Genomic DNA, 24651 nt, shown 5'->3' with positions numbered 1-24651 from the left:
CTGACAGCTGTGCTCCGGACGCCGGTCGAGGTGGCACCTCAGCGCCCCAGGTGAGTGGACGCTGCTTGGGCTCGGGCGTGCGGGTCAGGTGTGCGCCCCTCGGCGTGCAGGGCGGCTGCACGAGTGACCGGTGTGCGCAGCAAACGTTTCCATGGTGACAGGCAGGGGCAGGAATAATGCGTGCAATTAAAGGGGTCTCCGGCGGCGTGGTTGTGGAGAGTTTACACTGAGGTTAGCGGCCGGTCTCCGGCCTGGGCTATTCCCCAGGTTCCCCATTAGCCACTGTCCGCTTCTCTCTCTCCAACTCTGATACCAGATGCGCTGCCCGGCGGGATATTCCGCCTTCCTCTCCTCCCATCTCGAGTGAACTTTGCTCCAACATTTCAATATTCATCCACCGTGAGTTCTGACTGATAACATTGGCTCCGATTCAGCAATGCCCATGTGCCTGTTATCTCAGAGCAAACACAATCCAGGACCCTGTCAGTTGAAATATAATGAAGATGGTGTGATTCATTTATGAAAAATAACCATTTTTTTGGCTAGATTTATAAATTATCAGTAATTAGCTAAAATTAACGTACACAGTATGTGGCTTTTTAATGCAGATACTGCTACATGAGATGTCAGAAAATCTCTCATTTTGGAGTGGACCCTATTTACTAGACACAGCCATTTTCATGAGAATGTGTTACCACGAATGTGGTCCTGATATGGTGTCTTTTTATAGAGTCGAGTTGCTTAGCAATGCTTTTATGAAGCTATGTGTACCAGGAAAAGGTGGAGTGCATTAATAAATTGTCATTTATTGTAGGGAGAAATACTTATCACAATTACTTTTCATAAATTTATTTTCTGTCATGTTTCATTAATTGAATCATTCCTCAGTAGAGTACAGGATATTAAGATTTCATTCAACCACGTAAATGAGTGTTTTGTAGTGTTGTCACTGTTACCTTCTGGTTTCTCTTGATTGCTTTCTATGTGGTTGCAGATGGGTCAGCAACTGTTTTCTTTAAGCTGATGGCTATCACTAAATTCTGTAATGTGTGCAGTACAGTTTAGTATGGACCTTGTTGAAAAGACACTTCTAATCCACAAGAGTTGTTCCAGGACCACTGGAATAAACCTGTCACTGTTTAAGCTTATGGGCTATGAGACCTCCCTGGCATGCTTCCATTCCTGTGACAGTAACTTAGCTGAAGCAAAGAAGATGCATCTTTGTTATCTTCCTATGCACTTCAACCATGCCATTTAGGACTGGAAATAATTTGAAATTTAGGTAATTGCAATCTGAAAACTGTGTGATGAGTAATCAGAGGTAAGGATAACAGCAATTAATGAAAGGTTTGAAAAATAATCTCATAAACTAGAAACTGATTGAGAAGGAAAGACTTGTATTAATACGATGCCTTTCATGACTTAAAGATAACATAAAGTGCTTTAAAAATTATTCATTGTAATCATTGCTGTAATGTAGAATGGTAATCTCAATTGAATTTTGCAATGTGTGTATTTTACTGAAATGGATGCATAGATGTGCAATTATAATTTTATCTTGTTTCATAATTTGACCTGTTTCTTTGACATTATTTATTATGATATCAAAATTATGCAATATACAATGTTTATTAAACAATATAGTTAAGCTGTATGTTCTGACAGACTTTGTTTATTTCAAGAGGGAATTTTGACATGTAGTGTTGTAGGGTTTAAAATGTGGAGGTTTTTATCATTTTTGGTTAATAATCTAAATATTTTCTCTTTTTCTATGATTTAAAATTTTTCCATGCAATTGGAGGTTTAAAATATACCACTGTGTTTATCCAATTTGACTTTTAGAAAATTAGAAGTGGATATTGGTGGCAAAGTGTTTGGTGCTTGTATTTTCAGGAATTTAGACTAGGAATCTGGTTTTATATCTTTCCCATAATACAGACTGAAATTTGTCTTCCAGAAGAACACACTGACAGATGTCATTTTTCTTTCTTTCTTTCTGGTCCTGAGAATGGTCAGGGTCAAGGGTATCAAGTTTGGGCATGCTTCTGAAATGTTAAATGCTTTTGTATGCTTGAGACCTCCAGAATAGAAGTCCTTTCTGTAGAACTTGCACTCAATCAAGCTGTAGTTGATGCATTGTGTGATATTATGATCTATGATTCTATTAGTGTAGAGTTAGTTTAATTCCTGAAATGATATTAGTGGGAGGAGCCCAGAAGTTTAAACCATTATGTTTATTTACCTATCTGATATACTGGGCTAGCGTTTTGTTTCCATCAGTTGGGATACTGTATTTTGCAGAATCTGTCTTGGTTAATTGAATAGTCAAGTATCTTGGATTCAAAATTGTTGTAATGTCTTCCAAAAACTTAATATTCAAGTTTAAGATAAGATATCTTTATTAGTCACGTGCATCGAAACACACAGTGAAATGCATCTTTTGCTTAAAATGTTCTGGGGGCAGCCCGCAAGTGTCGCCACACTTCCAGTGCCAACATAGCATGTCCACAACTTCCTAACCTGTACGTCTTTGGAATGTGGGAGGAAACCGGAGCACCCGGAGGAAACTGTAATACTTACTATTACATAAGTAAACTAGGTCACATAAAAAGCACTTCATCTGTTGTTCCTTTTCCGTTTAGTTGTAGCTTGGATTTGATGCTTTCACATTATTTTTCATAATTTTTTAGGTGATGTAATTTAACTGTATGAGCTTTGTCAACTTTCATTAAAATATTCTAAATTCTTACAATTGATAAACATCCTTTTGGCTCCTCCCATTAACATCAAGTTATGCCTCATTCTTAATATATGCCATTGGTTAGTTTTGGTGCAAATTTCACAAATTTACTTAAAACACATCAAATAAACAAAATTTAGAGGTTTGTTATGGACGTTTTGGAGAGACAAAGAGAATGAGTAATCAGTGATTTTAGAATCTTATAATAATCACAGACATTCAAGTATCATTAATATTCTTTCTTTTCAATCTTTTTATTAGTTTTCAAATTAATACAGATTAATATATCAATGTTTATACATGTAATACAGAGAGATCAGGTGAACAATCATGACATGGATCATCATAAAGAACAATGAAGTATAAAAAAAATCTGTAGATCCAACGATCTGTTAGTGAATGAATATAATATAAAAGAAAAAGATTTATTATAAAATATAAAAGAAAGAAAAAAAATCCCCAAAACAATAAGAAAAATTATAAACAATATATCAAACCAAACTAAGCTAAAGAAAAAAAAATTCAAAAAAAAAGAAAAAAAACTGGACTAAAATTTCTCAATAGAAACAGAGCAATATTATGTCGTCAACTCTAAATTGAAAGGTTATTATGAGGGGATCTATATCATGTGAAAATATTGAATAAATGGACTCCAAACTTCCGCAAATTTAAGTGAAGGATCGACAGTACCACTCCTAATTTTTTCCAAGTTTAAACATGATATAGTTTGAGAGAACCATTGAAAAGTAGTAGGGGGTATTGGATCCTTCCATTTAAGAAAAATGGATCGTTTGGCCATTAATGTAACAAAGGCAATCATACGGTTAGCGGAGGCAGATTGATGGCCAGATTCTATCCTTGGTAAACCAAAAATTGCAGTGATAGGATGAGGTTGTAAATCAATCTTCAATACATTTGAAATAATGTTAAAAATATCTTTCCAATATTTTTATATCATTAATATTCTATACCGAGGTTAGTTTTATGATGCACTCTAAGTATGTAGATATAGTGAGGATCTTATTATTGCATAATTAGATTTGTATTGAGTGCAACTGTTATCAAATGACTTGCATTTGCATACTGCCTTTCACAACCTCAGGATGTCCTAAAGTGCCTTTACAGACAATGAAATGGATTTAAACATTTGAATTGTAATGAATGAATGAAATGTGGCACACAATTTGAGTGTAGCAAAGGTCCATTAAGAACAATGTGATAATGGCAAGGTATATGTTTTCGGAAGATGTTGCACTGGATACTTGAGGGAACTCCTTCAAAATAGTACTTTGGAATCTTTTACATAAGCCCGGAAAGTAGTTGGAGCCCTGATTTCTCATTGGAAATATTGTGCCCCCAACAAGTTAGCAGTCCTCAATACTGCAGTGAAGTATGACTTGCACCCGTATTCTTTTAATTGAATCTTAGAAATGTATCCTATAGACTAAAGCTGTTTAGCTCTTCATGTGTACATCAGCCAGGAATGGAATTGTTTAGGTCATTCCCACTTCTTAGGTCATGATCTGTACTCATCCAGGTACTGTTTAAATGTGAAGAAGGTTTCACCCTTTCAGATAGTCAATTCCACAGTCCCACTCTTCTATGGTTAAAAAATAAATTCCTAAATTTGCCTCTTATTCTTTTAATCAACTTAAGTCTGTGTCCCATTGTTATTGACCACAGTGCCAAGGGAAATAGGGATTTCTGTTCACCATGTCTCGGTGCTTCATACTCTTTCCACACCTTGGTTAATCTCATTTCAGTCTCCTTTGTTCCGAGGGAAACAAATCTGCTCAATTAGTCTCCCCTTACTTCTATGATTCTTCAGCCCTGGCAGTACCCTTGTTTGTCTACTCTGTACCCTCTCTGGTAGTATCACGTTTTTCATGTAGTGTGGTGACCAGAACAGTACACAGTACTGCAGCTATTTTGGCACAGGCAAGAGTACCATAGCTGAGCCAAGGCTGACATCCCATAAAGTGACATGACAATATTTCCCAATAAAGTGTTGGCAAGTGTTACCTAGAATTAATAGAAATTTACCTGCAACTCCCCCAAAGCCTATTAGTTGAATTTTGTATCTGTAATCTTTTTTGCATATCAATCTTAGAAGGTATGAGATAGACAGAAATGTTAGCTCATAATGGTGCAATCTTACCAGGTTTCACGGTGGCCTAGAATACTGTGGAATAATTACTGTTCAAATTGGTGTGTCCATCACCACAGGTGCCAGAATGTGAAAAATGGCTGGGTGACGTATTTCATAAGATTTAATGTAAATAATCTACTTGCTGAATGGGCTCCATAGGTTGTAGTGCTGCCTCAATTACCTACTGCTAAAATTGCAATGGAAATTTGTATTAGTTCAGCAGTATTCTGTGACTGTATGTTCAATTTGGAGTTGTCCATTTGTTAGTTTAAAACAGAATCTGCTTCAATGTCCCATCATTGTGGAACCCAAACCAAAATTAACTTGGTCAGTTTTATGCACTCAAAATTGAAAAATGGGAACCTCTGTTTTAATATCGCAGTTAACATAATGATGATAAATGGCATTTGTAAAAGTAGGTTGAGGAATAGTTCACTTCCAGTCTCTTGTGAAAGATCACTACATTGTATGGTTTTATGGTACTGCCACATGTGGAACCACATTTCCGCATGAGTTGTCATTCTCACGAGGTGTAATGGAAGACAGTTGGTGCACACATTTGCAGGAATGAGATAAATAGTAAATGATGTGTTCTAAATATAGCACAGTCTTCCAACTTCCTGTATTTTATTTCTTGTATCCTCCCAAAATGATACTTCATTTTAGTACAGTATTTGAGAATCAAACTGATTGCAGCAGAAAGTATTTTGCTGGAAATATTGGAAGTGAAGATGGTTAAAAATGTTGATTTCTTTTTTGCCTGTTCTATTCACAAAGGTGCCTAATTTAACATGTTAATCTAATTTAATGTACATCTCCAGCCACCTGGTAACTAGTGTGTTGTACACATCAACTTGAATAATAAGTATTACACAGTACTCTAGCATGTTAATTTAATCCAAAAAGGCTATTGTTGTACGTGTTACTATTTAATACTGTGTACCATATGTGCATTTCCATGAATTACCAGATGTTGTATTAACATGATTACCAGATGTTGCAAATATGTATTTAGCAAATTAAATATTTGTATAACTTAAAGCTAAGAGTATCAATGTTCTGTACAAAATGAGGAAATAAATTTTGCTTTTATGTTTAATGTCACACAATGCAACAATTTTAAAAATTGAAAGGGTGACACTTGCGTACTTGATACCCAAGATTATTTGGGCAGATTAGAGTTTAGAAGAATTTCTGTGGATCAAATCCAAAATTTCATGGATGCCAGAAATCTGAAACAATAAAACTGCAACTGTTGGAAATACCCAGCAGGTTAGGCAGCAGTTGTACAGAGAGAGAAAAGTAATCTTCAATTACCTTTCACAGGGATGGATAAAGTTAGAGGCCTAACAGGTTATAAACAAGTGCAATAGGTATGGAAAGATGGGTGGGAAGAAGGGGAAGGAACATAAAAACACCTGCAATGGAGTAGAAATCCGCATTGTTTAAATGACAAGGCATAATGATGCATGACAAAAGAGAATAGTAATGGGACAATTTCAAAAAAAACAAACTGGGTCTAGAGAGGAGATAGCAATAGTAGAATTGGTATGTTGCTGCAGAAGTTCCTCAGGGTAGTGACCTAAGTCTAACCATCTTCAATATCTTCTCAACGACTTTCCTTCCCTCAAGGTCAAAAGTAATTGTGCAAAGTTCAGTCCCACTTGCAGTCTGCAGAAGAAGCATTTCATATCTGCATGCAGCACCACTTGGACAACATTTAGTCATGAGCTGAAAAGTAGTAAGTAACATCTTGTGGCACAAACTGTCAGACAATCGCCATCTCCAGCAACAGAGTCTAAATACTTACCCTCGACATTCAGTGGCATTACTATTTGTGCGTCCCCTACTGACTAGAAACTCATCTGGGTCAGCTACATAAATATTTGGCTACAAGAGCAGGCCAGAGGCTGGGTATCCTATGGTGAATGATTTGTGGAATGGGAGATCAAGGTAAAGATAATTATGTTGCCTTTCTAGTAAGGATGCAGGAAATGGTGTGGCACAATTGACAATCTTGCTCACCACCATGAATGGAAATCTTAGGGAGACATCAAGTGGGGGGATAAAAAAGAAATGCCTATCAAAACCATTGGAATGAAAAGCGTAACTGGAAGATATATAATAGAATCAGAAACTTGAAGAATGGAATGGAGTCGCAATAGGAAACTGGATAGGAAGAAGTCTGAGTCCAGGAAAGGCAGCCTCAAAAATCTGGACTTTTTAATAGATACTAGTGAACAGCCTATATCCGGAAAGAAAGATGGTGATGTTGAAGGGGAAGATGAATGCAAATGTGATAGAAGGGAAGTAATTAGAAGCAAAGTTAGTGCATTTTCCCTGTGCCTCATTGAATATTCTCATGGGAACTTTTGTATCCATCTGAAAGGGAAGACAGGCTAATCATTGCAACACTGTCAGAGCAGCAGTCCCTTGACTGCACTGAAATATCACCTGAAATTTTATGTTACTCAGAAATAGAAGTATAGTTTTATAAGTGAGACTTGAATACCATCATCTGACTAGATGGTGTATGTCAGCACTGAACCACACTTGACACTGTTTGTAAGTCTTAAAAAGCATATAGGGAGGACAAGTTCACTTTTGTGCACAAATTGTGGATCCATTAGACCAATAAATACATTTTAATTAATTCCTGTTTAATGAAATTTGACTATTTTTGCAAAAGTCTCAGTTTTTTCAATGTTTAAGCTGGAATCAAAAATCTGCTCATTTAAAATAAATAATTTCTCCTTTAATGTTAAAATAGCTGGTGGACACTTTTGATATTTCATACAAGTATATGAATTAGGAATAGGCCACTCCGTCTATCGACCTTATTTTGCCATTTGATAAGATCATGGCTGATTTAATTATAACCTCAACTCTGCATTTCCATCCACCTGCAATGCATTTCACACCATTGTTCACCACAAATCTTTCTACCTCATATATTCAAAGACTGTACTTCCATCACTCTTTGCAGAAGAGAGTTCCAAAGACCCTCGACCCTCTTGAGATAAAACAAATTGCCTCATTGCTGACCTATTATTTTAAAAAAGTGAACCCCTAATTCTAGATATTTCATTGGGAAGAACTTTTGTGAATGCCAATTATTCTTTCCCTGTTAACTATTACTTAAGGCTTTGTCCATGGAAATTGTATGAGATTACCTGATTTGCATAGCTCACATAAAAACAATCTCCTGCCTGGCATGTAATGACAAGTATCATCTGAGGGTTAAGTTGAAAAAGCAAAGCATATCAAGGTGCACATCTGAAGGGAAATGCTGAAAATATTCAGCATAGCCTGCCTCAGAGGAGAGGACTGGGGAGGATTACTGCTTCAAACCTCTAACCTTTTGTCAAGACCAGAAGACATTAGAAATGATCAGTTTATGAAGCAGAGCAGTACCAGGGATGAGGGTAGTGGTAAAAATAGGTCTATTAAGTGATTAGGTGGGGTACAGGTGATGAATAAATGATTATAAAGAACATTAATAATTTGTAAAATCAAATATGCAATCAAAAGTTTGCCTGGCTATAGCAGAAGAAAGGAGAAAGAAGCATTGAAAATCTGAAGTGGAGAAGATTCCAGGACTCTGGGAATGTGACAGAAACATAAGGCAGGTGGTCATTAGGCATGCAGGCTATCCAACTCACTGTGCACTCTTAGGGATCCTGATGCCTCTCATCTAACATCTTCCCCCATCCCTTCCCAAAGCACAGGTGCAATCATGGAATATTACTAGAGCCTGGTGTGCAAGGGGAAATGGGAGTTACGATTAAGGTAGTTGATTGGTAAAGACTGCCTTAAAGAGGGATTAAATGTAATCCTGCCCCACTCTCTCTCCATGTGTTTGTTTTCCAGTGGATGTCTGTTCTAAAATCAGGACCTGGAATGTTGGCTACTTTCACCCTCTTTTTCTTGAATCAGTTATAGCACTTATGTTGCTGATCAGTTTGCTCAGGGCAAATTGGGGTTCAGATGTGGTTTAGCATCACAGCAAATGGTGCACCATCCTCCCAAATCTGCTTACTCTTGGTTACTATCAGCTCCATGGAAATTTTAAAGCTCTGTCTTGACTCTGATCCTTCCCACAGACCCATTTCTTGTTTCCTTCAGTGGTAAAGAGTTCAGCTTTTCAGTCTATCCATGTTACTTTAAAGTCCAAATTGATGAATTTGTTGTGGTTGTTTTTCTCTGAATACCCACCATTTGACTTTGAATAGAAAACATTTATGGTTAAATGTTTGAAAATGAGACAAACACTCTGTTCCCGAAGTTTGAACAAGTTGGTATTTTCAGATGTGCAATTTAAAATGTTGTTTCTTTTTCTGTACTTCTGTCATCCTATACCAATACGAACTATGTAAAGAGTCAATTAGTTTGACATGTGCAGAAAATGAAAAGCGATTAAAGAAAAAAAATTAATTCAAGAATTTGGCTCCAAGGTTAGACACTTGTCTTTCTCTTAATAGTGCCACTCTAGTTATGTGATCTCTCCAAATTTGCTAGTTTAAATCGGTTAATAAGTTCTTGTCCAAAAAAAGTTACATTATTTATGTGAATAAATATGCAAACATTTTTCCAGTTTATTTAACAGGACTATGTCTTGCCCTTGGGCATTGACCATGTGCTGTGCATTGGTTGCTTTTACAATCATGCCATTTAAAAATGATATGCGTTTGTGTGAAACTGCCAGTGGGAATGAGGGAATTCAGCAAGTTAAATGTGCAATGGAAATTTCAAACAAATTATTACATTCATACATTAAAATTCCACTTCGTGGGTGAATACTAATGGTTCACTTGAAAATAAATTCAGTATATTAAGCAAAGGTAATGAGTTGCCTTCAATTCTAATCTCTTACAGATAATGAAGTATGCTGACAGGATATGTTACATATTTTGAAAAATATCTGTATATCTTTGTTAGTTTAAAGGCTTGTGCCATTTTTTCCATTCTTCAGTAAAATTTAATCAAACATATTACTTTTGGAGACTAAAATGTCCACAGTTATAATCTTTTGTTTAATTTTACTCAATGCAGTATAGTATTCCAGTTTAAGTTAGTGTCCAAATCACTTTTGATTTGGCTGATTCTTTTTGGTAATTAAAAAGGGTAATTGGACCTTTCTGATTAATTTTCAATTACTTTGGCTTTGAATAACCTATTTATAGCAAACTATGGGATATGTCAAACATATGTTGATGTGTTAATGATAGTTTCACAGTGAGAACATGATATATTTGGGTGCTTAGCATAATTTATTAGAAGCATGTTAAAGTCAGGGGTTGCTGTAATTTATGGAGACCATTTTAGAAACTTCTCTTTTTTCTAGGGTAGTTTCCTTCATATACCTCTGAGTGTACCTAGAGGCTCTTTGCTGATATTTCAACATTGAAAACAGTGACTTCCCTTCAGGAGCAGAAAAGGAGAGAACTTATGGGCAGGGCCTGTGTGGTGCTTGGTTGAAGACAAGTTAGCAGCTTCTAATTGAGAACTACCAAGTGGATTTGTTAAATTTTTACAATCTGAGTATCGTGAACTCTTTTTCTTAAAAACAAATTTTGGGCAGTTATACTGGCAATAATGGGAACTAAGATGAAATGAAATTACCTGTTAGAGGTAATTCACTTGAACAAATTTTCTTTACTATTGAAAACCCTAGATGAGGGCCAAGCCCTAGTATGTATTTTACATTGAGTGTTTAAATAGAACAATTAAATTCTAAGATGAATGAAAAAATATTAATTAGAAATGGCTTCAGTTTCCTTGCACATGATCACATTAAAAGATTTCACAATTGCTCTGATGTAAAAATATATTGTGCAAACAAGGTTAAATTAAATATGAGAAAAGCTTGTAGATTAAAGGAGGAAGTACTTATTGAGACAGTTTCAGTTCAATAGTATTTGGGCCCCACGAAGGAGTTGGCTAAGGCAAGATGGCTAAATGAGTCTCATCATTTTCTTTAGCTTTTGCGGCTAATATGGACCCCCAGGACACATTTTTACATCTTAGAAGAAAATAAGAACAAAGATTGGAGGAACAGCAGTGATCATATTGAATGGACCTTTATTTTATGAAGAGAGTGGACAAGAATAATTCCAACGAAGACTCAAACAATGTTTTGCTTGTACTCTGTCCAGGATTTTGCAAGAAAGATATTAGACAAGAAGCGGTATTAAAATCTTGAACAAAGACTTTATTGAGAGTGAAGAATTATTGAAAAAGAAACGGCTTGGAGTACTTTTTGAAAGACAAGCTCTAAGAAGCAGATTCACTCACTTGTGCTTCTGCAGTTCAATTCCCATCAACTTGCTGGCCATGCATCTTCCTTTATAAGTCCCTACATTAGCCGATTTTATTAAAGGTTCTCTCAATGTCTGGCCTCTCTTATTCAAATTTACCATAATCAAAAACAAAACCCTTGACACTCTGACTTTGCCAATTGCTATTCCTTCTCTTTAAAATTTTTGAATGCATTGTTGCTATTCAAGTTCATGTCACTCGTTCCTGGGACCCTTGTTCCATTCTCTCTGATCAGATTTCTGCTCCTACCAATGCAGATGACACTAAAATAGGTGGAATCATACAGTGAAGAAGGTTATCAAAAATTTGAGGGAATCTTGATCAGCTAGCTAAGTGGGCTGAGGAGTGGCAAATGGCGTTCAATTCAGGTAAGTGTGAGGTGTTGCATTTTGGTAAGTGTGAGGTGTTGCATTTTGGAAAGTCAAACTAGAGTAGAACTTTAACAGTGAACAGTAGTGCCAGGGGAGTGTTGTAGAACAGAGGGACCAAGGAGTATAAGTATATAGTTCCATGAAAATGGCATCACAGGTAGACAGAGTTGTGAGGAAGGGGTTTGGCAGGTTGGCCTTCAGTCAGGGCATTGAGTATAGGAGTTGGGATGTTATATTGCAATTATACAAGATATTGGTGATGTTGCACTTGGAATATTGTGCACAGTTATGATTAACCTGTTAAAACAAAGATGTCATCGAGATGGAAAGAGTTCAGAGAAGACTTACAAGAATGTTGCCAGGACTCGAAGTTCTGAGTTGTAGGGAGAGGTTGGGCAGGCTTGGACTTTATTCCTTGGTGTGTAGGAGACTGAGGGGCAACCTTATAGAGGTATATAAAATCATGAGGGGCATAGATATAGTCTTTTTCTCAGGGAAAGGGCATCAAAAACTAAAGGGCATATGTTTAAGATGAGAGGGGAAGTATTTAAAAGGGACTTGAGGAGCAACTTCTCTACACTGAGGGTGCTGCATATATGGAATGAGCTGCCAGAGGAAATGGTTGAAGCAGGTACGATAACATCACTGAAAAGACATTTGGACAGGTACATGAATAGAAAAGATTTAGAGGGATATGGGCTAAATGCAGACAAATGGGATTAGCTTGGATGGGCATCAGACCCAACAGACCACAATCAGTAAGGAGAGGCAGCAACACCTCCGCCACGATTATCCTCAACACTCGTGCCCACAAGGCTGCGACCTTGACCCCCTACTTTACTCCCTATACACTTATGACTGCATGGCCAGATTTTGCTGTGGCTCCATCTACAAGTTTGCAGATGACACCGCCGTAGTGGGCTGCATCTCAAATAACGACGAGTCTGAGTATAGGAAGGAGATAGAGAGCCTAGTGACATGGTGTCATGACAACAACCTTTCCCTCAATGTCAGCAAAACAAAAGAGCTGGTCATTGACTACAGGAAGGTGGCTGGTGCACACATTCCTGTTTACATCAACAATGCTGAGGTCAAGTGGGTTGAGAGCTTCAAGTTCCTAGGAGTGAACGTCACTAATAGCCTATACTGGTTCAACCATTTAAATGCCACTGTCAAGAAAGTGCACCAGTACCTCTACTTCCTTAGGAGGCTAAGGAAATTTGGCATGTCCCCCTTGACCCTCACCAGTTTTTATAGATGCAACATAGAAAGCATCCTATCCAGATGCATCACGACTTGATATGGCAACTGCTCTGCCCAAGACTGCAAGAGACTGCAAAGAGTTGTGCTCACAGCTTAGCATATCACAGAAACTAGCCTCCTCTCCATGGACTCTATCTACACTTCACGCTGCCTCGGTAAAGCGTGTACTACCTCAATGCACTGTGTAAGGAATTGATCTGTATGAATGGTATGCAAGAGGAGTTTTTTTTTATTGTACTTCAGTACATGTGTCAATATTCCATTTCCAATAATCAAAGACCCCACCCACTCCAGACATTATCTCTTGCCTCCCCTCCTCCACACTCCACCCCACCCCCCCCCCCACCCCCGCTATCAGGCAGTAGAAGAAGCCTAAAACCACATACTACCAGGCTTAAGGACAGCTTCTATCCCACTGTTCTAAGACTATTGAACAGTCCCCTAGTACAATATGGGCTCTTGACCTCACAGTCTACCTTGTTATGGCCTTGCATCTTATTGTCTGCTTGCACTGCACTTCCTCTGTAACTATAACACTTTATTCTGCATTCTGTCATTGTTTCCCCTAGTACTACTTCAATGCACTGATGTGATGAAATGATCTGTATGGATGGCATGCAAAACAAAGTTTTCCACTGTACCATGATAAATGTGACAATAGAAAACCAATTTATCTTGATCGGCAAGGACGAGTTGGCCTGTGGGCCTGTTTCCATGCTGTATTACTCTGACTGTATGTGGAACAGTACATTGGTGAAGCCAGTAAAATTGTTGTCTCACAGCTCCAGCAGCCTGGGTTCAATTCTTATCTCTGGTGCTGTCTGCCTAGAGATCACACGTTCTACCTGTGACTGTGTGCTTCCTCCGGGTGCACCAGTTTCCTCCCACGTCCCAAATATATGCAGTTTAATTGGCCATTGTAAATGACTGCTATATGTAGGTGAATGGTAGAGTTTGCAGGTGAGGTTGGGGTTGTTGATGAGGATATGAGGTAAATATGAAATGGGACTAATGTTGATGGGTGATGATGATATCCCAGACTCAATGGGCCTTTTTCCGTGCTGTATGACAGCACCTCTATGCAGGTAATTCCATTGATATTGGTGTCGATCTTCTTGAAAGTTGTTGATGCTGTCCACATCCAGGCAAGTACAGAGTATTCCATCATGCTCCTGACCTGCAGATGGTGAAAATGCCTTGGGTCATCAGGAGGTGAATCACTCACTGTAAGATACCCAAGCTCTCCTTTGCTCAAGCAGCTACAGTATTTATGTGGCTGGTCCTTAGAAGTTTCTTGTCATTGACAAGATATTGATTGACCCCAAGGATATTGATGGTAGGGGACTCAGTGATGGTAGTACCATTGAACATTAAATGGCAGTTATCTCTCTTGTTGGAGATGGTCATTATCTGGCATTTTTTGTGGTGTGATTATTACATGCTACTTTTCAGCCCATGTCTGAATGTTGTCTAGGTCTTACTGCATGCAGGCATGGGCTGCTTCATTCACTGAGAAGTTGTGGTGATCAAGAAAGTGCATCAGCATATGTACTTGGGCATCTGAGAAGACCATGAGAATTCTCTAGAACTTCTACAGATGCACTATAGAATTGGAATTGGTTTATTATTGTCACATGTACCAATGAACAGTGAAAAACTTTATTTTGACCACTATCCATACAGATCATCTCACTACAATAGGGGATTGATGTAGAACAAGGGAAAATTATAAGAATGCAGCATAAAGTGCTACAGTTACAGAGAAAGTACAGTGCAGGCAGATGATGTACAAGGCCATGATGAGGCAGATTGAGAGGTCAAAAGTCCATCTTGTACTAGGGGACTGTTCAATAGTCTTATAACAGTGGGGATAGAAGCTGTTCTTGAGCCTAGTGGTACATGCTTTCAGGCTTTTGTATCTTTTGCCTCTTGGGAAGGGGAGTAAGAGAGAACGTTCAGAGTGAGTGGGGTCTTTGATTATGTTGGCTGCTTTACCCAGGCTGTCTAAAGTATAGACAGAGACCATGGGAGGGAGGCTGGTTTCTGTGATGTGCACACAGTTCAGCACAACTCTCTGCAGTTTCTTGCAGTCTGAGGCAGAGCAGTTGCCATACTGAGCCATGATGCATCCGGATAGGATGCTTTCTTTGGTGCATCAATAAAAATTGGTGAGGATCAACGGGGACATGCCAAATTTCTTTAGCCCCTGAGGAAATAGAAGCATTAGTCCATTTTCTTGGCATTGGACCAGGTCAGGCTTTTGGTGATGTTCACTCCTAGGAACTTGAAGCTCTCAACCTTCTCAACTTCAGCACTGTTGACGTAAATGGGAGCGTGTGCACTGCACCCTCCTGCCCCCCCCCCCCTTTCCTGTAGTCAATGACCAGCTCTTTTGTTTAGCTGTCATTAAGGGAAAGGTTGTTGTCATGACACCGTGCCACTAGGCTCTCTATCTCCTTCCTATACTCCAACTCATCGTTATTTGAGATTTGGCCCACTATGGTGGTGTCATCTGCAAACTTGCAGATGGAGTTAGTATCCTGATGTGGCAATGGCCCCGCTCTGAACAATGGAACCTGCAAAAGTAGTAAACCCTTCCCAGTTGATCACAGGCTCATCACTTCTTTCTAACTAGTCCATCTTCATGGTGCATTGCTTCAGGAAGGCTGATAGTATCATCAAGGATGCCTGCCACTCTGGCTATTCCCTTTTTTCTCTCTCGTACCTTCTGGGAGAAGATATAGGAGCTTGAAAGCTCGGATGGCCACTCAAGAACAGCTTCTTTCCCACTGCTATCAGACTTCTGAACCAATCATTGCCTTCACGTCTTCTTCCCAGTGTGCTGCCATGTTCTCGGACTCTTAATTCTACCTCTCTCCATTATTGTTACTTTAGCTTCTTTTTGCATTACTTCAGATTACACTACTGTCTTTGCATCATTCTATTATTTTGCACTCATCACTGTACTTATTGTTGTATTTATTATTGCTACGTATACCATTTATCCTGTTAGCTTCATGCAGGCAAGGGATTTCATTGCATCCTAGTTGTATGACAATAAAGTAAACTAACTAACTTGTATCTCCCACTTGTCCATCACCCTCATATTTGTTAACCTACATGTGGTCCTGCTTGGCATCGCTTTGACCTTTATAATTGTCAGCTTTATTTCCTCCTGCTCTATAACGCTTCAAGATGCCTGCATTCCTCCATTTCTGGCTTCTAAATTGTCCTGAATTAAATAGCTCCATCACTGTTGTTAAGATCCTAAATCTTCCACCACAATGTGACCATTTCCTTTTTGGGACATTTCTTAAAATCTACTTGTTCAAGTTTTTTAGCTTTTCTCATAAACTATTATTGTATGTGGCTTGACATTGGGCTCTCCAATGATGTGCCTTGGGATGCTTCCTGCATTAAAGCTGCTGTAGAAGTGCAAGCTGTTGTTTGTTAATGTCTGAAGGTTCAATGTTAGATCAAAACATAGTGAGGCCAAGAATGTCATCATAACAACATTTATGTGCACAAAATGACAGTCCAAAGGAAGTTGGTTCACAATTATAGATAGTGGTAGCTGCCTTGCAGGCATGAATGTGCTGACACCAGTGCAATTTCCAAGAATAAAAAAAGGCACTGGAAAGTAAAGTTCTTAATGATACAAAATTTTATTATGATAAAAGTTCTTCCTTGCTCTTCAGTTTCAATTATTTTTGTGCTGCAAATTGCTGAAAGTATGATTGTCGACAATGAGCTACTGGCAGACCAGTTTCCCACCTGAATGAGTAAGACTCCACAGTTTCATTTGTTCTCAACACTCTACAGTTATCATATCAGGGCCATAAATTGCCCAATTAACAGGGTATTTACACCGTGAAATTGGAATCCTAACTTGCTGCAGTAGGTTTAACTTATATTTACTTCATTTAATTTCTTGATGTTTACAAAGAGCCTGATGACAAACTTCATTTTGTGGCTCCATGCCATCAGCCTTGGCAAAAATCATCCACTAACTATGACAATTTGTGTCATATCTCATTGTCTTAACAAATTGCTGGGTTTTCGCTATAGATAATATGTTGCGTACACTATGAACTAGTTCCAGCCGACTCTGGGCATTATGTGGTATTGCTGAGATTCTGAAAAAAACATAGCAGGAACTTTTCTAGTGATGCTTTGCATTGGTAATCATGATTCACAATGTGATGAATTTGTGCTACGAGTCGTGCCAATGATGAAAGGAAGGCAAATTTTTCGTCTTGGGCAAAAATGCTAAATTAATCATAGATAAATTAACATTTCTTTCATATGGTGAAAGACGCATGGACAAGAGGAATGAGGGGATTAATCTTGATTGCAATCTGCAAATAAATGAATTTATTTAATTGCGGCTGGCCCGAGGTAGGTTCCAACAAAGTTCAAATGTGAGTTGGCCATTTGCATCTTTCATTATATTTTAACATGGTAAAGGATAAATAAAAAAAAATTCAGTCAGTGCTATTATTGCACGTGATTGATAATCATTGCAGTGCATTTCTTTGTTCTCTAAAACCTTCAATGCAATTTTTAAGTAAGGGATATTAGCAGGTCAGCTGTTACATTGCTAGGAGTTTACCCTGCCACTGCAAGTATCCAGACTGGCTAAGGCATCTGTGAAACAGGACAGTTGAAATCCCAGCCAGCCAGGAATTAAACAATATAACCAGAGTAGCAGCTGCTGTGCAGATACGCCCTTAAAATTGTTTGGCATTGAAATAACAATGTTCCTGTAAGGGGGCATTGTATTTAAAGCATTAATTTTGTATATATAATTTTATATAAACTTTAAGGTGAGGGTTGATGTTATTATCCTGCAGAAGTATGTACAGTGTGTGTGCTGTACAAAATGGTATTAATTGACGGTCACACTATTCAAAAATATGAAAGTATGGTCAAACTTATTTTCAGCAAGTCTTTGGTCCTACTAAGTACTTGTAATTTTATTTAAAATTTAAATTAATTAATACTTATGTTGGATTCTTTGAGGAAGTAACAGGCAGGATAGACAAAGGGTATCAGTGGATGTTGTTTACTTGGATTTTCAGAAGGCCTTTGGACAAGGTGCCGCACAAGAGGCTGGTAAACAAGATAGGAGCCTGTGGTATTACAGGAAAGGTACTAGCATGGATAGAAGATTGGCTGACTGGCAGAAGGCAAAGAGGGGATAAAGGAGGCCTTTTCTGGATGGCTGTCAGTGACTAGTGGTGTTCCGCAGGGGTCGGTGTTGGGACCATTATATGAGCGTTATGTTGGGTTAATATGAGCATTTGATGGCTCTGGGCCAGTACTTGCTGGAGTTTAGAAGGATGAGGGGGAATCTCATTGAAACCTACTGAATATTGAAAGGCCTGGATAGAGTGGACGGGGAGAGGATGTTTCCAGTAGTGGGAGAGTCTAGGACCAGAGGGCACAGCCTCAGAATAAAAGAACAAAGAGGAGGAGGAATTTCTTTAGCCAGAGGGTGGTAAATCTGTGGAATTTATTGCCACAGATGGCTGTGGAGGCCAAGTCATTGGGTATATTTAAAGTGGAGGTTGATAAGTTCTTGATTAGTAGGGGCATCAAAGGTTATGGAGAGAAGGCAGGAGAATGGGGTGGAGAGGGAATAATAAATTAGCCATAATCGAATGGCGGAGCAGATTCAATGGACTGAATGGCCTAATTCTTCTCCTAAGTCTTATGGATTTATACCAGTATAATTTTCTTTGAGGAAAAATACTGGAAATATATAACACCTTCAGTTCCACGCAGCAAAATCCAATCAACCCTAGAAGGCCCTACTGATAAACATCTTGCCTCTAAAGTGGGAGAGTTGTCCAGCAATGGTCTGACATTGACACATTCACAGAATCATACCTTTCTGAAAACTCAGAATTGTCTCTTTCTTTACCTCTCATGATCCTTGACTATGACCAATCCAACCAGAAGGGTAAACCATCCAAAGGTAGTGAAACGGTGTAAGCAGTCAAAAGGTTTTGGGCACCCTCAGGTTTGGCAATGACTTGATGCATAACACTTATAAGGCAACCTTTTTCATAACTCCAACATTTCAATTGGATCAATATGTGGGATGTCTAAGAAGCATTGGGGGTAGTAGGTGCACAGAATGTATTCTGAATGAAGGATTTTATTCGTCATTATCAGAAGTGGTTTGCCAGCACTGGCCAAATGCTGAAGGACGTAGTTGTCAGATTGGCTCTGCAGTCGTGAGGGAAATGAGGGGAAAAGCCCATTTGACTTCACACCCATCGATCTACCCGTTGTAGATGCATTTATCATTGGTTGTATTATCAGGGGTAGGTACCTTGAAGTTCTTATGATTGCCAAGTTCTGTCTGCATAATGTGGACACTCTCCATTGTGTTGTGCGCCACTACCATAACGAATGGAAGAGATTCTGACAGATCAATCAAGTTATTTGGGCAACCGTGAATCATTGTAGGCCATCAACACTGTCATTAAGCAAGGGAACCACCGTGGTTCAATGATAAGTGTAGAAGCAGTTTCCAGTAGTAGTGCTCATCTATAAAAATGAGGTCCCAACCCAGTGAGAGTACATTAAAGAATTACATGCACGTTGAACAACTGAGTGAAACTATAACACAGGATCCTGTGCATACTGAAGAAACAAGGCAGCATGCTGTACTTGGAGCTAACCAATCTTTTTTACCCACAAATTTGTTCAAAATAAGTAGTTCTGCTACATCACTTGTAAATATGTGGACAATTAAACAGTTAACAGAGAAGAGGAGGCTCTCTGAGACCCCAATCTGCGATAATGGCAGCGCCTAGCGAATAAGTGCAATAGACAAGGCTGAACCAGTTGCAATTATCTTCATCCACAAATGCTAACTAGATGATCCATTTTAATCTCTTCTTGAGGTGCTTAGCATCATAGAAGCCAAACTTCAATGCATTAATTTCAATTCGGTTCATTGACATCAAGAAATGGTTGAATATACTGGATGCAACTAAAGCAATGCATCCTGACAACAACCTGCCTTGTTGACCAGAACTAGGTGTGTCACTCACCAAAGTATTTAAGTATAGCTGCAAAACTGTTATGCATCTGACAGTGAGGAAAATTGGCTAGCTTGTATTCTGTCCCAGGAAGCAGGATAAATTCAATCCAGCCAATTTTCACCCTGGGCTGTTCTCAATCATTGACAAGATGGAAATGACCAGGATAGTGATATCAAGTGGTACTACCAACTCACTAATGCGCAGTTTGATTCCTCCGAGAACATTTTGGTTTCAGTCCTATTGCAATCTTCATCAAAGTATGGGCGAAAGAGCTAAATTCCAGAGGCAAGGTGAGAGTCACTTCACTTGACACCAAAGCAACACTCAAAGGAATGTGGCATCAAGGAGTTTTGCTAAATTTACAATCAATGGGAATGGAGGGATGGGCATTAAATGCTGACCTTGCTATAAAAAATATTGCCAAATTTTAAAAAAACTTAGATGACAAAACAACCTCTGGTGTTTACAATCTATTGTCCCTAAAATTGGTGCTTTACAAATGTTGGTCTGTTTTACTTTTTTTAAGTAAACATAAGTAAATCAAGTTTATAAAGACAAGGCTGTTATTTCAGAATAGTTCATTTAGAAATGATTTGAATTCATTCATCGTTAAAGTGACTTCCATGATGATGATGGTAGAGGGGAGATGGGACAGAAAATAAGTTGTATTCTGGTTGCAACGGCTTCTCAACTTTGAGATTGGGAAGTGCCAGGAGAAAAGAGAGGCTAAGTATATATCATTGCCTGCCTTGTTACTTGTACCAGCACCATTATTTTTCCCATCTGTTCATTGCCTTGGCAACTATAATTAGTCATCACTTTGATCTACCTCCCTTGTCACTTCTCTCTTTCCATAATGTGTTAAGGATTATTTATGGATGCATCTTCCTCCATGAAGAGAAACTGAAAGACTAGATTTGTAAAATGCATAAATCAACCAAAATATTTTTTCTAAATCAGTCACTTTCAGTATTGTAATTGAATCTTTTTTTTCTCTGTAATCTGAATTATTCACTTAATATGTGGTTTATTTGTTATGAATTCCATCTGTTATGTTATTTAGTTGCATCAAGCCTTTGGTGTTGACATTTGTGTAACAAGTGGAAGTTTGTTTTTAATGTGTGCCATCAGGATATTACTGGTGCTCTACATTTTCTATGGCAGTGTATGGTGCAGCAAATTAGTGTGGTGTATAAAATATAGGATGTGTGTTCTGTAGGTATATCTGATTTCTTTTTTCTCTTTGACTGCCATATGCTTTTAATGTGATATCATATATTGACTCAAAATCATATATGTGCTCCATTTGTCTGAACTGAATACTAGCAGCTCAATTTAACCAGTGTTAACAGATGTTTCATAGTGCAGTTTTTATTTGCATCAAGCACTGTTTATCAATGGGAAACAATTCTGTTCAATGCAAGTTAGCACGGCGGAGCAGCAATTAGCATTTTGGTCTTGAGGCTCTAGGGACCCAGGGTTGATTTTAACCTTGGGTGCTGTCTGTGTGGGGTTTGCATATTTGCCATGTGAATGTGTGGGATTTCCCAGGTGCTTTAATTTCATCCCACATCCCAATGATGTGCTGGTAGGTTTGCTGGCTACTGCAAGTTACCTCCGGATGCAGGTAAGTGATGAAAGAAGGTAAATAGAAAGTTGGGCACGTGAGCAAGGATAATTTGCAGGGCTACAGAGGAAAATGACTACAGTAAAACTCGGATAATCTTTGGGACTTTGCTTCTGGACCAACAGATTGTCCGGAATATTGGATGTTATTTCTATTATCACCCCAACAGCCTTTTAATTCACTTTATTTTTTGATGTTACGCAGTAATATAATAAGTGTTCCAATGAACCAGATGAGTTTAAAGGGAGCAAGGGAAACAGGAGCATGAGAATCTTGAGTCAGAAGCTGAACCATGAGGAATTCCAAACAATGGGGTTAGTAAACTATTGGAGTTTTATTGTAATGGGATTGCTTTGCTGGCAGCCAGCATTGACTCGATGGGCTGAATGGTTTTCACCTGTGTTATAATAAGTATATGAAGTTTAAAAACGGAAGCTATTCAATGCCCTCCTACCTCCTTTTGTTCTGATTGTCATCACAGGTCGGCAGAATTTTAATTTTGCAGCATTTGCCAATCGGAAATGGATTAGTCAAAGGTTAAATATTTGAACTGGCCTGGTTGATTTCATAGTTGATCATTTTGTTTTATTAGCTAATTGCCTAATAGATAGATTGAATTTTGGAGCTGTTTTCCCCCTGATAAAACAATTTTGCTTTTGCTGTAAGGCTTGAAGTTCCTCAAAGTCTGTCCTCTAATTCAATCCCACCAAGTTGTCCTTTCAACTCTAACTGCTGTTTTATGTCGTCTTGAGTTTTATTTTGGAAACCAAAATATTGGAGAAGTTTTAAATATGAAATAAAAACCAAGTGCTGGAAATGCTCAGTAGGACAGGCAGCATCAATGGAAAGAAAAAGAGGAATTAACATTTCAGCTTGGAAACCCTTCATCAGAAATTTCATTTTAACTTGTGTCTTTTTCTCTCCAGTTTACTTGGATTATTTTCTCCTCCTTGATAATTCTGTGGGTGTTCTTTGTTTTCGCCAATCTCTTCAGTATATTATTGCAGTATCTTTCATTTCTGCTTTTGAGCATCCCTCCAGGTCTTGTGTTGTTAATCAAAGGCACACTTAAGGAAAGAAAATGGATGGAAATTCATTCTTTGTGCATTAAATGTGGATGTTTAGTGGCATCTGTATTATGTGCTTTGCTTCTGAAATTCGATTTTGTTGATCGTAGTAAAACACTATTTTGGAAACTAAATACATCGTGCTATTTGTTTATGTTCAGATCCTACAACCAAGAGCAGTATTTCTGTAATGATCTCTGAATTGGTGGCTGGTCACCTTGGTAGCTGAAAAACAAGTTGTAAATGTTGAACATTATTCTCAAGATAATAAAACATAATTAATTGCCCTTGTTTCACTATTGGATAGAAATCATAGAATTGTTAGAGAAAGATGCCCTTTAGCCCATCTACTCTATACCAGCTTTCAGCTGAGCAATGCCGCCAGTCCACTTTCTTAATAATTGAGAATCTGAGAAGTGATAATAGTGAATTTGTAAAACATTCAAAGATGCTCAACTTCAGAATATTTTAAAAAGGATGTAAAATGCTATCTAACAGAAGAAATCTCTTCTGTCACACAGAGAAGATTGCACCAAGCTGTCATGAGGTCCCTGAGCAGTGCTGCTTTACTGTGAAGTTTTAGATGCCGAAACATTTCTAGGTCTGGATATTTGTCTTTATAAACTCTACAATGTATCAATAGTTTTGCAGATGCACATGTCCCTCTCAACCTATATTTGGGTGAAAATAATGGATTTCCCAGTTAACAATCAAGCCCCAAAGAGCAGCTTAGGGTAGCTCACTGTCATAGAATGTGCTGTTTTCTATAGAGACATTATTATGATCTCCATCAGTTTCACTTAGCTTTTTGGTGGTATTTGTGCCTCTGTGGGCTGTAGTTCAATTCCAGGGTTCGAGCATATAGAGTAGACTTGCATCTCGTGCCGTGACCAATGTGTATCCTCAAATGTCACTAAAGCCAATTACCATTCGTCTCCCTGCAATTTGTGTAATTGCAAATAAGCAATCTAATTGTGATAAACTGTCGTATACTGGAGTATTTGCATTGTCATGTGCGTTATTGCTGATATATGTATGTCTTGGAAGATATGTCCTAGCTGCAGTACATCACAGATTGAGGCAAGATGTACTCACACAAATATGGATTGATCATATCTACCATGAAATGCACTTTCTTATTGATCTTTTCATGTTGTTGAGTTGTGGTTTGGAACATTATTTGTGCTCCATGATCCCAGGGTGCTTTTGTGATTCTGGGACCTGCTACTCATTGATGGCATATCTCAGAACCTGTCCAGGTGTTCCTTGATCCTTTTCCTCCGGATTTTTGTACAGCTTCATTTTCAGTGTTCCCAGATTCAATTTCAATTTCTATTGCTGATACTCCATCCTTTGTAATACTAGCTGATACAACGCCCCTAAAACATGTATTTTGTCATGTTCAATGGCATTTGAAATCTGCTTTTTAATGTACAAGTACAGTTGTTTACAGATTTTTAATTTCTTAAGTTTAGGTGATCACAAGCCTAAGAAAATAAAACTACAGATGTTTTTGTTTGAAGATTGGCAACGTCCTTCAGTGATTTAACTGAGATCATGCAGCTTTGCCTTTTAATGCTTTTAATTGTTCTGCAAATTATGTTTTGAAGTTTCGGAATTCAGCATGTGCTTCTTGGAAGATAACAGAAATGGAACAATCTCATTGTTAACCATCAATACGACCTATCTAGTCTAACAGTATATATGTTATATGTAATTGGTCAATTGGTTTGAACTAGGGATTAGAACATTCTTTTTACCAGAGATACCGAACTATTTTCAAATGTATGGAAGCTTATTGATTTTTATGGCCAAGAGAGCAGTTTTTGGGATATTTTGTTTTGGTATTGGTTTATTATTGTTACATGTACCAAAATACAATGAAAAGCTTTTGTCTGGGTGCCATCCAGACAGATTATTCCATACATAAGTACATTGCGGTAGTAAAAAGAAAAACAATGCAGAATATTGTGTTACAGTTGCAGAGAAACTGCAGTGCCGGTAGTCACATAAAGTCCAAGGACCACGATGAGGTAGATTAGGAAATCAAGAGTTCAT

At 38.2% G+C, this 24651-nt stretch overlaps 1 protein-coding gene across 1 annotated transcript in view; it reads left to right on the top strand.

The window, feature by feature from the left end:
* Nucleotides 1–24651, top strand: part of mrtfba (myocardin related transcription factor Ba) — a 176106-nt gene continuing 151455 nt past the window's right edge. Inside the window, 1 exon segment of the mRNA XM_052021269.1 lies at nt 1–50. The gene's annotated coding sequence lies outside the window, so the exon portion shown is untranslated.

This window comes from Pristis pectinata, chromosome 8 (assembly GCF_009764475.1).
Source record: "Pristis pectinata isolate sPriPec2 chromosome 8, sPriPec2.1.pri, whole genome shotgun sequence".
In the NCBI taxonomy this organism is placed as follows: Eukaryota; Metazoa; Chordata; class Chondrichthyes; order Rhinopristiformes; family Pristidae; genus Pristis; species Pristis pectinata.
Note: the sequence above shows the minus strand (reverse complement) of the source record. Positions and strands in the feature narration are given on the sequence as shown.